The sequence below is a fragment of the Nicotiana tabacum genome, chromosome 5 (assembly GCF_000715075.1).
Source record: "Nicotiana tabacum cultivar K326 chromosome 5, ASM71507v2, whole genome shotgun sequence".
Taxonomy (NCBI): Eukaryota; Viridiplantae; Streptophyta; class Magnoliopsida; order Solanales; family Solanaceae; genus Nicotiana; species Nicotiana tabacum.
The window spans coordinates 37,237,011-37,250,315 of record NC_134084.1 but is presented as its reverse complement, the minus strand read 5'-3'; positions in this window follow the sequence as shown (position 1 = coordinate 37,250,315).

Below are 13,305 nucleotides of genomic sequence, written 5' to 3'. Positions count from 1 at the left end.
CAACTTCTGCTAAATAACTTTACTGCTAATGATCATAATTGGCAAGGTGAAGGAGAACCAAGGAGAGCAATGAAACAGAAAGCAGGGTTACTTGAACTGGATGACATTTCCGCCATGAGAGCAGATTTAGCAAAATTGGCAAATCAAATGACCAGAATGACAATGGGACCATCACTACCAATGCAGCAGGTTCAACAAATGTCAGTTTGTTGTGAAATGTGTGGAGATAATCACACAAGTGATATGTGCCCAACGAATCCTGAATCTATTTATTATGTGGGGTAACAAAGCAGAGGACCGATGAACCAACAGGCACAATATGGGAACACTTACAATGCAAATTGGAGGAATCATCCTAATTTCTATTAGGGTGGAAATCAATTAAATCAAAATCAATATAGACCCCAAGGAAATTTTAATCAACCTCAAAGGCCACCACAACAGGCAGAAGAAAGTACAAATGATTTATTAAAAAAATTGTTGCAAGACAATCAGCAACTCAGAACGGACTTCAGAAATCTTAAAAGGCAAATGGGACAACTGGCTGCAAATCAAAATACTAGACCTGCAGGGGCACTTCCTGGTGATACAGAGAAAAATCCTCAAGTGAGTGCAATTACACTTAGAACAGGAAGGGAGTTACAAGAAGTTTCATCAAAGAAAAAGAACAAACAAATACCTGAAGGCGAATTAATTCCCAAAGCAACACAAGAAGTAAGGAAAGATGATACAATTTCAGCACCTGTAAATATTCCAAGACCACCACCACCTTTTCCACAAAGATTGCAGAAACAAATGACGATCGCATGTTCAACAAATTTCTCTCTATGTTGAGTCAGATTCAATTGAATATTCCGTTGGTAGATGTGATTCGTGATATTCCAAAATATGCCAAATACATAAAAGACATTGTGGCTAACAAGAGGAGACTGACTGAATTTGAAACAGTTGCACTTACTGAAGAGTGCACTTCAAGGGTCCAAAATAAGCTTCCTCAAAAGCTAAGGACCCTGGCAGCTTTACTATCCCTGTAAGAATAGGCAATGTTGACGTAGGTCATGCACTTTATGATTTGGGAGCAAGCATAAATTTGATACCATTGTCTTTGTACAAATAATTGGGTTTGGGAGCTCCAAAACCCACCACAGTGATGTTGCAACTAGCAGACAGGTCCATAGCTTACCCGGAAGGGGTGATAGAAGATGTGCTACTGAAAATTGGGAAATTTATTTTCCCAGCTGATTTCATTATCTTGGATTTTCAGGCCGATGAAAAAGTTCCTATTATATTGAGAAGACCTCTCTTGGCTACAGGTGATGCTATAATTAAAGTAAGAGAAGGAAAAATGATCATGAGAGTTGACAACGAGGAAGCTGTTTTTAATGTATATAAAGCAATTCAACTTCCTCGGCAGTATGAAGAATTCTCAATGATATCTGTCATGGAGATTGATGAACAACTTGTTACCTCAAGTGTATATTTACAGGATTCTTTAGAAAAAGCAATTGTGTTGATTGAAAGTTTGGAGATTAATGATGAGGTTGAGGAGATAAAACATAATTTGAATGCAACATGTGAATATATAAAAGGTTTTAATCCCTTTGAACAGTTGAATAGGCCAGATGGTCCTCCTCTGAAGCCCTCAGTTGAAGAAGCTCCCAAATTGTAATTAACGCCTTTACCTTCTCATCTTCATTATGCTTATTTGGGTAGTTCTGAAACGTTACATGTTATTATTTCGGCTGACTTGTCTGAATTGCAGGAGGAGAAATTGTTAAGAGTAATACGTGAGCATAAAAGAGCAATTGGGTGGACAATGTCCGACATAAGAGGTATTAGTCCAGCTTTTTGCATGCATAAAATTCTCATGGAGGAAGAGCACAAGCCAAGCATAGAACAATAACGCCGCCTAAATCCGTACATGAAAGAGGTGGTAAGAAAAGAAGTGATTAAATGTCTTGATGCAGGTATTGTATTTCCAATATCTGATAGCAAATGGGTAAGTCCAGTCCAATGTGTTCCAAAGAAAGGAGGAATGACCAAATGCTTGATAGATTAGCCGGGCAGGAATACTACTGTTTTTTGGATGGCTACTGGGGCTATAATCAAATTGTTATAGCCCCAGAAGACCAAGAAAATACCACATTACATGCCCCTATGGGACATATGCATTTAAAAGAATGCCATTTGGTCTTTGCAATGCACCTGCGACTTTTCAAAGGTGTATGATGGCTATTTTCACTGATATGGTTGAATGATTAGTGGAAGTATTTATGGATGATTTTTCTGTATTTGGATGTTCTTTAGATGAATGTTTAATGAATCTTGATAAGGTCCTTGCTAGGTGTGAAGAAACAAATTTGGTACTAAATTGGGAAAAATGTCGTTTCATGGTACGTGAAGGCATAGTCTTAGGGCATAAAGTGTCTAAGAATGGATTGTAGGTGGATAAAGCAAAGGTGGAAGTAATCTAAAAATTACCTCCACCAACATCCGTTAGAGGCATTCGCAGTTTCTTAGGCCATGCGGGCTTTTACCGTCGTTTCATCAAGGATTTTTCAAAAATCTCATCTCCTTTGTGCAGGCTTCTTGAGAAAGATACATCTTTCAAGTTTGATGATGCTTGTCTGAAAGCATTTGATAAGCTGAAACGAAGATTAGTTACTGCACCGATTATCATTTCTCCATATTGGAAACTTCCATTTGAATTGATGTGTGATGCAAGTGATATAGCCATTGGAGCTGTTTTGGGGCAGCGGAAGGAGAAAATATTTTGTTCCATTCACTATGCGAGTAGAACTCTTAATTCATCTCAAATGAATTACACTGTTACTGAAAAAGAGTTGCTCGCAGTAGTATGGTCATTTGATAAGTTTAGATCCTATCTAGTGGGGACAAAAGTCATAGTTTACACAGATCACTCAGCTATAAGGTATTTATTTGCAAAGAAAGATGCCAAGCCAAGGTTAATTCGATGGGTTCTTCTTTTGCAGGAATTTGATTTGGAGATTCGAGATCGAAAGGGAACAGAGAATCAGGTTGCAGATCATTTATCCAGGCTGGAAAATAGAGGTCATGTCACTGAAGGAGAATCAATCAAAGAAACATTCCCTGACGAACATTTGCTAGCCATCACTTCGGATGAAACCCTGTGGTATGCTGATTATGTGAATTTCATTGCAAGTGGGGTGACTCCACCAGAATTCACAGCTGACCATAGAAGAAGGTTCTTACATGATGTGAGATTTTACATGTGGGATAAGCCTTTTCTATATAAGCAATGCACAGATCAGTTGGTAAGAAGTTGTGTCCCTGAGGAGGAGATGAATGCAATATTGCATGATTGCCATTCTTCTCTTTATGGAGGTCATCATGGGGGAGATAGAACTGCACAAAAGGTTTTGTAATCAGCTTTTTACTAGCCAAAATTATTTAAAGATGCACATGCTTTTGTTAAAAATTGTGACAGGTGCCAAAGAACCGGAACGATCACGAAGAAGCACGGGATGCCTTTACAAAATATTTTGGCAGTAGAACTCTGTGATGTCTGGGGAATAGATTTCATGGGACCATTTCCATATTCTAATGGGCACAAATATATTTTGGTTGCAGTTGATTATGTGTCTAAGTGGGTTGAGGCCATTGCTCTTCCTACTAATGATGTGAAGGTAGTGGTAAGTTTCGTAAAGAAGCACATTTTCACACGCTTTGGAACTCCAAGAGTGTTGATAAGTGATGGAGGAACACACTTTTGCAACAAATTATTGAAAAATGTCCTAGCAAAATATGGTGTGAGACACAAGGTTGCTACTGCATATCACCCTCAAACGAGTGTTCAAGTTGAAGTGTCAGACAGGGAGGTAAAACAGATTTTGGAGAAAACTGTGAGCGCAAATAGGAAGGACTAGTCCGGTAAGTTAGAAGATGCATTGTGGGCTTACCGAACTGCATACAAGACTCCAATAGGTACTTCTCCATACAGGTTGGTTTATGGAAAGGCATGTCATTTGCCTGTTGAGCTAGAACACAAAGCTTATTGGGCAATCAAAAAGCTAAATATGGATATGGACTTAGCCGGTGAAAAAAGACTGCTACAACTCAATGAACTTGATGCGTTTCTATTGCATGCTTATGAAAATGCCAAGTTATATAAATAAAGAACCAAGAGGTGGCATGATAAGAACATCCAACATCGAGAGTTTGTGCCGGGTCAAGAAATTCTTCTGTTTAATTCAAGGTTAATGCTTTTTCCAGGAAAGCTTAAGTCTCGTTGGGCAGGCCCTTTCGTTGTAGTAAGCGTGACTCCTCATGGAATAGTTGAATTACGAGACACAAATTCAAGTGGTACTTTCTTGGTAAATGGGCAACGAATTAAACATTATTGGGGTGGTGACATTCAACGTCACAAACCTCAGTAGATTTAATTGATGTATAATGCAATATGGCGTCGTGCCGCGATGTAAAATAAGGCGCTGGTTGGGAGGCAACCCAACAATCATGGTATTTTTGATTATGATGTTTATTGTGTACTAATAAATACAGGTGAACGAGGGCTGAATTTATTGTTAAAAAAAAATAAAAATAAAAATTTCAGAAATCGCTCAGGTGCGCGGCTGCGCACCTGACCGCGCTACTTTGGGGTGCTCTCTGTCTTGGCCGCGCACCTGACTAGCGCGGCCGCGCTAGTTTAGTGGCTCTCTGTCTTGACCGCGCACCTGACTAGCGCGGCCGCGCATTTGACCGCGATAGTTCAGTGAAATTTTTCATTTTTTTTTAGTTTCTTTTTGTTTTTGTTTTTGTTTTTGTTTTAATTTGTTAATTAAATTACTATCCTACCCCCCTAATTACCCTTATCTGAACGCCCTCCCCCCAAAAACCCTCATTCCAACAAATTATCTCTTTCTCTAACCCAACTTCCCCTCTTCAAAACCCTTCTCTTCTCCAAACCTTTCTTCCACCATTTTTGCTTCACCATTTTCTCCCAAACAATCCCCATCAAATCTTCTTTTCTATCTTCTTTACCATTCTCTTCCAACAAAGGTATGAATTCTTGTTTTGTTTTCTTTAATTTTTCTATATTTTTTTTCCAGATTTTTGTTTATATGCAAATAAAGTAGTTATAGTTGTTAAAGTTGGTTTCTAAGAATGGTGTTGATATTATAAGTTGAAATGTTAGTAAGAAATTAGTTTTAAGTTCTAAGTTCTTCTCTTCTTTTATTTTTCTTGTTATTTTCCAGATTTTGTTTTTATGTTTTAAGTAAATATAATGATAGTATTGATGGGTATTGTGTAATAATAGTGAACTATTCTCGTATAGTTCTTTTATACAGAGAATAATGTTAGTGATAATTTAGTTTTATTTTTATTGCTATTTTTCGAATTTCTGTTGAAGTGTTTATACATATGTTGTGTTAATTGTACATAAATTGTATGTATAAATTAGTGAAATACTTGGGGGTATTGTTGGTTGATGAGTGTGGGGAGGAGAACCACTTGATTGGTGATGTTTTATGGGTGAATAAGGGTGATTATTGTTCTAACAAGTGTAAAAGGGGTTATGATAATACAATGCATGCAATGTGTTTGTGAAAAAGCCCCCATGAATAAGAAAATGTAGTTTGTGACCAATGATGAGTGTGAAGTCTAAGTAACCCCATTGAGACGCGAATTTTGGATTGGGCTATGTTAATATGTTATTGTCTTGCAGGTATAATGACTAACTCCAGAAAAAGACGTACCACAGGTCCTTCCTCAAGCAACCAAGCAGGCAGAGCTAGGTCACGAGAGGCAGCAATTGCACGCCCATTTGATAATACAAGATTTGTTTCGGCCAAAGCTCAAAGTTCAAGCAAACTCTCACTCGACCATAAAGCCTAAGGGATAATTTGACTACTAGTTTAAGAAAGTCCTCACTCGACTACAAAGCCTAACGGCTACCTTAACCCGAGTTCGAACAAATTCTCACTCGGGGGCTATCTATCAATCCCAAGGGCTACCTTATTTCGAGTTCGAGCAAGTCCTCACTCGACTATAAAGCCTAAGGGCTACTTTTACTGTGAGTTTGAGAAATTCCTTACTCAACCACAAAGCCCAAGGGCTACCTTAACCCGATTTCGAACAAATTCTCACTCGGGGACTATCTATCAAGCCTGAGGGCTGCCTTATCTCGAGTTCGAGCAAGTCCTCACTCGACAGCCTAAGGGCTACTTTTACTTTGAGTTCGAGCAAATCCTCACTCGATTGTTAAGCCTAAGGCCCACCTTATTTCGAGTTCGAGCAAGTCCTCACTCGATCATTAAGCTTAAGGGTTGTGTTTACCTCTAAAATGGTAATAACAACTAGATTTGATTTTGTGGTTCTAATAATATGTGATCTATTTTTATGCTAGTTATTAGGCAATAGATATTAAGTGAATGATTAGATAAATAAGATAATATTTTGTAGATGATGTAATAATCAAACCGAATGGCTGGAAATCAGGGCCTCGAGCTTGCGTATACGGGGCCTCAAGGTCGAGTCGGATGCCCGGCTAAGGGCAGTCGATGGAGGATTAACAGTTATAATAAATTTGATGGAGGATCTTTATGACAAATGATGAGAATAAATGAAGAACAATTAATGAAATGTAAAAAATATGAGCAAGACAATAAATGCAAGCAATAGGATCATACAAAAAGTATGTTTGAGTTAGAGAGCAGAGTCTTGTATTGGATGTAGTGTGTAATGATATTGTGTATCCCACTACAAAAATGACAAGGGTCTCCTTTATATATGAGTAGAAAATCCCAATATGACTCATGCGTAATTCTTTGGGCCCTTCGAGATAAAATTACGTAATGCCTCGTCGATCGTAAAATTGGTCTACTCGATTTTAGTCGCATACATATAGTCCCCGCATTTCTCAGAGTAAAATGAAGAGAAACGTCCTCGAGATCTTGCCCCTCCGGTGCTTCTAGCGAAGCAAATAGTTGCGTCCTACCAAGTGACTGATGTAATAGACAGGGCTTCTAAAGGTCGCGTCCACACAATCCTCAAAACCTTCAAATTAATTATAGTGGTTGGCTGTCCTTTGGTCTGCTCCAATCGCACATGTTAGGCTTCTATAAATACTCATTTCTTCGCCCCTTCCTCTCTACTGCATCATCAGGATCCCAACGGAGTTTTTCTTTCCTCTTACCTCTCTCCTGTGTCCTTTACTGAAACGTGATTTTTCTTTTCTTCTTTGTAACCCTTTGGTAAAAATGGAGAATACTTCCACCTCTATCCCTCAAGAAGATGTACGTTCCTCTTCCACGCTCTCATCTGGGGGTAAAGAAACAACATCGCCTAGTGCTGGAGAATGCATTCTAGAGGCCTTTGAGACGACCTCTGATTTTAAGGTTGAGAGACCTTATTCGAAGCCGGGGCGATGCGAACCCGCATCTCGATACATCAGTTTAATAACAGACATCGAAAGGGTGAAAATCAACTGTCGCTGGGGAGATGCGGTGTTATTGGAAGTTCCTTCTCGGGGGGAGAATGCAATGACGTATAAGGCCGACTTCCTCAGTGTGTATACTTATCCATTTACCCTCACCCTGGTGGTGCCATCCATGCCTTCGATAGATCCCATGATCCTCGACTTTTTCGAATGATATCAAGTGACTCTCGGCCAAATTCAACCATCATTCTGGCATATCGTTTACATGACCAGGTATTACGCGAATATGATTGAGGGGATGCCCTTCACCCTTGACCATTTTATCAAAATGTATAGTCCCCAACTCTTTTGTGGGGGCCTGATTAAGCTCCGTTGCAGGGGCCTCGAGGGCCCTCTTCGCTTGTACTGACGAGGTTCAGAATGAGGGGTGGATGAGTCGTTTCATCCGAGTTAGGACTTCAGACTTGATCCCCACAGAAAGGATGACGTTCCCCGAAAGATGGAACATGAAGCTTAAGTAGACATACTTAATTAACTACCCATTTCTTTCTTTTAGATATATTTCCTCATGAACTGATTTCCTCCGCTGATATAGCTGTCGCGACATACCCTGATGCAGTAAGGAATCTTTCAGGCTAGGTAGCTAAATTGGACTCGATTTTCCCATATGTCAAGCGCGTGTGGCACAATTTATCCAAGGCTCGATGGGAAGCCAAGGATCACAGTGTTACTTCATTCTCTGCTATAGTTTCAGTTTTACAAAAGCTGCTACTAATTGTGCTTTCATTCCCCGTGATTATTTTTGTATTTGGGTAGGTCTGGGGGAGGTTTTCTTGATGAGAGAAACTCTGCCTGGTGAAGCGGGTGCTCCAAGACCCGACGAAGAGGGGGAAAAATGAGGGGGGTCGTTGACTTATCCTCAGAAATCCAAGAAAACCAGAATGGAAGATCCTAAGGATGATTCAACAGCCTTAATTCCAGAAGCATCCGGGAGCCCCCGAGCTGGAGGCGGAAAGAAAGATGATCCTTTGACAGCACCAGAAGGGGGAGAGATTTGATTGTTTCACATACTGTTGAGTTGGCGGCTTCCGAATCGCGGCTCGGTTCCGTTGTTGCCCCGTCTTAGGCTGAAGAGGCCTGCGAGGGTGTATCGGGCGCTATTGCCAAGCCAATCGATGGCCAAAATTTCCCTCGAGCTGAGGTACGCATGGCAGGTGATCCAGGGGAGCCCAATTTTGAAGCTCTTTATAAGCAAGGGATAGCCCCGATTGGCCCAGTCAAGGTCATTGAAGTGAGCGATTCCCCTTCGGAATTGGCTTTTACTCCGAGGGAGATACAAGATACCCCCAATACAGAGTCTCTCGGCATAGGGAAGCTCATTGGTGATAAAAATATGTTTGAAAAGCCTTCTGCTGCGCCTGAGGAAGATCCTGAGCCTGACATTTCGCTTATCTTTAATGAGATCGACAGGCTATGTGAGCAGGTAATCTATTCATAAATTCTACTTGGTGCCCCGACCTTTGCCCTGCTAACCTTATTTCTTTCTTGGTTCCAGGCCAAGGTACTTTATAATCAAGCGTTTGTCAATTTTGAAACCGAGTTGACTCGCCAAGAGGACAAACACAAGAAGCTTACCTCGGAAACTGATGAGCTCAAGGCTCTTTCTACCAAGAGGGATAAAGAACTCTGTGGCCTTCGGAATTGCTTGGAGGCGGCGTCCCGGGGAAAAGGCTCGTCTTACTGAACAGGTTACATAGCTCCCATTTTTTTTTGTCTGTACGTCTAACTGACTTCCGTGTTTTAATATCTTTGGGTCGATTTTTGCAGTTTAAGGAGAAGAATGTCCTTATGGGGAAGGAGCTCCGAGCCAGGGACTCTGAAATTCTCGAACTTAAGCAGCATTTAAGTGAGGTAATCTCTGAGAGAGATGCCCTCCAAGGAGAGGTGGTTTCGATTGGGCATTTACTCGAAGATGCGAGAGCTGAGAGCAGTAAGCATAAGGATCTCCATACTGAGTTGGTTACTACACTATCCGAGGTTAGGGATGAGGCCGAGGCGCTCGTGACCTTGCATAAGGAGGATGTCGCTACTGCAAATGCTCAGGCCCGGAAGGTGTCCGAAGAGACTGAGTTGCGCCTGACTCGAGCAGTGGAGCATGCCCGGTTAAGGAAATGGATTTTTTCCCAATTGGTTGCAATTTTATAGGATTTTTGTTAATTGTTTGCATGTCTGTGCATGTTTACTTTTATTAATATCATGAAAAAATATCAAAAATACCATGCATTGCATTTAGATTTTGTGTTCACATTTTAGGATTAATTAATTAATTAATTGCTTTATTAAAAATTAAAATTACAAATATGCCTTATTTTTACATTCTTAGCTTTTAATTTTGGATTATTAAGTTTTCTCTTTTAATTTAGGATCAACTAATTTATATATATATATTATGGTTAGATAATTAGCTTAATTTACAATTTGAATTAATTTAGGAATTTAATTTAGGTTTTTAATTAATTAAAGAAAGAAAAGAAAATAAAAAGAAAAGGAAATTGAAAAAGGCTGGTTTTAAATTCAATTGGGCCAAACATTTTAGAAGCCCAAATTTTTCCAAACCCAGCCCAGACCGGGTCGACGCGACCCAACCCAACACCCAAAATCCGGACCCGTCTTCTTATTAAACTAACCTATTTTCCTAGACCCCTAGACTTAGAACACAGATCCGCCGCTGAACACGAGGAGACCCCCCCTCTGAATTTCGATCTTCTCCATCAAAATTAATAGCAGCTAAAAAAAGCCATCCAGCGATCCTCTTCTTCTCCATTCCAAAACCAGCAAAATCTCACTCCCTCCCCTCCATGTCTAGAGTTTCAGCCAACAACCAGACCCCAACCAACAGCCCTTGAGCTCCCCTTCTTCATTCTAAGATATAACTCCTCACCCTCTATCACTTCTCTGAAAAAATTCACACACACGCCCCATCATATACATCTAGAATAGCCAAGAAAGAGGGCCTGAAACTCGAAAAGCTGAGACTCAGAAACTAAAAAATAGAGAATGAACTCTGAAACGAAGAAGAAAAAGCAATAGAATTCTAGTTGTATTTTGCACTCAAAACAATTCAAAAGTGGTAGTTGTGTAGAAGCTACAGTTCCTCTCGCATTTTTGGTTTTTCCAAGCGGATTCAATGGTGATATACTGTTTGTTCGCCGCTGATTTTTGTTGAGTCTGCGTAGCTGAGCTTTCTAGTTTCTTCTTCGCCTTTGTTTGATTCCATTTTTGCCTTGTACTCGGCGAAATCAGAAGACCTGATTTCTCTCTATCAAGACATTTTGGAAGCATGCCCCGGGACCCCGAGAGCGGGAGGCCGCGACCAATTTCTCGGCCTCGGGGCTCATCAAAGCCCGACTCGAAGGAAACGAAGAACGAATTCAGGACAAAGGGGGAAGCCCCTAGGCACATGGCTACATCTGACGGGCTTGGGCTATCTGGAGCCTATGCTGAGGCGTCACGTCTAGCCATCCCATCGTCGTACTTTGTAATTAATCTCCACTTTCTTGTAGCCGAGTCTCCCCTCCTATATAAAGGGGACTCGCCCTACCTTGTAAAGGGCTGATGTTGCTCCATTCTCTCCACAAGTGCAATAATATCTCTCTGTCCCTTTTCTTCTAAGTTGTTCGCTCTCACTGGCCCGAGGCCGCTTTAGCATTTATCATTCTCTTATTTGTTCTTCACTACTTTGCTCAATATTGGTAACATAGAGCCTTCCTCGGTCATATCCCTGCCTGTTATCCCATTCCCGACTGCCCCCGATAGTTCTAGATCGATACTAACGCCGACCCCGAGGTCCCATTGACCATCTATGCACCCGGGCAACAACCCCCTTTTGGTTTGATTACTGCCACGTTTTAGCTCACTTTTCATCATTATACTTAGCATTCTTAGCATGAACTGTTCTAAAAACTAACTCGGGAATAGATCACGTATTTTTAGAATCCCATTTACAAATTTAATTGTTGTTACCATTTTCACGGAAAACAATTTGGCACCCACCGTGGGGCTAAAAATAATAGTGATGATTTTCTTGCTAGTTTTGCTGCAAAAATGTTAGTTATCTTTCACACTTCTTCTTGCCCAGAATCTTCACTTTCAGGGAAAGACTCCTGGCTCGACTAGTGAAATGAGAAGATGAAACCCCAAAAGCGACGGAGAAGACGACACGACCAACCTAGAGTCTGGTGCACCTCCGGGTTCAATCCGAGCGAAATGGAGGGGTCCCCAGCATAGTGTCCACATGATTATCGGAGGAACTAACGATCTCCAAGGACCCAAGTCCAAACGAACGAAAACATCCACTACAGAAGAGGGACCGGACCGAAAATGCTTATCCAAAGAAACCCTCATATTCAGCGAAGACGATCTCGAGGACATGGGGGGAACCGCATAACGATGCGCTAGTGATCTCGTTTATCTTAAACAACACAAGGATAAAGCGAGTGCTTGTGGACCCGGGCAGTTCAGCCAACATAATCAGGTCAAAAGTAGTAGAACAGCTGGGGTTGCTCGATCAAGTTGTTCCCATCCCTCGAATCTTCTATGGTTTCAACATGATCGGATAAGCAACGAAATGAGAAATCACCCTCCCGATCAACACGTCTGGCACAACCCAGAACACCGAGTTTCAGGTCATCGACGATGACTCGAGATACAACGCATTGCTTGGAAGGCCTTGGATACGCAATATAAGGGTAGTGCCCTCGACCTTGCACCAGGTGATAAGGTTACCCACAATGGAAGATATCACGATGATACATGGAGAACAGCAGGCAGCAAGGGAAATTTTGCGGTCCACCATGAAACGCCAACCCCCATACACTCAGCCTCAAACGAGGAGAGAAGCATGCAGACTCTTGGAGATGACGAGGAAGATTTCTCTGCCCCCGAACTTTCGTCGCCCCCGAAGAATCAGATGCGACCAAGTCAACAGTCGAAGAGCTGGAGCAGACCGTTCTGATCGAGAACCTCCCAGATTGCAAGGTATACCTGGGAACGGGGCTGACCCCCGAACTCAGGAAAGGGTTTATTCAATTTCTTAGTAACAATATCGACTATTTTGCCTGGTCCCACCTAGATATGATAGGTATCCCACCGAAAATAACCTCACACCGGCTGAGCGTCGATCCCAAATTTAAACCCGTGAAGCAGAAGAGGAGACCGCAGTCCGAGGTAAAACACGCCTTCATCAAAGAAGAGGTGGCGAAACTTCTTAAAACCGGATCCATCAAGGAGGTAAAGTATCCTGAATGGCTAGCTAACGTAGCGGTAGTTCCAAAAAATGGGAATAAGCTAAGGATGTGCGTAGATTATAAAGATTTAAACAAATCAGACACCAAAGATTCCTTTTCGCTGCCTAATATCGATCGTTTGATCGATGTTATGGCCGGCCACGAGACCCTCACCTTCCTCGATGCCTACTCAGGGTACAATCAGATCCAGATGAACCCCGAGGATAGGTAAACGACCTCGTTCATCATGAAATATGGTACATATTTCTATAACATGATGCCCTACGGGCTAAAAAATGCAGGAGCGACATACCAACGCCTTGTTAATAAAATGTTCTAGCATTAAATAGGTAAATCGATGGAAGTATACATTGATGATATGCTATTTAAATTCTTGCGCGCAGAGGACCATCTGACCCATTTGCAGGAAACATTCAACATCCTCAGAAGCTATAACATGAAGCTCAATCCCGAAAAGAGTACCTTCGGAGTAGGCTCGGGCAAATTCCTGGGCTTCATGGTCTCAAACAGGGGAATCGAGATCAACCTCGACAAAATAAGGGCCATCGAAGAAATCACAGTGGTGAACAACGTGAAAGC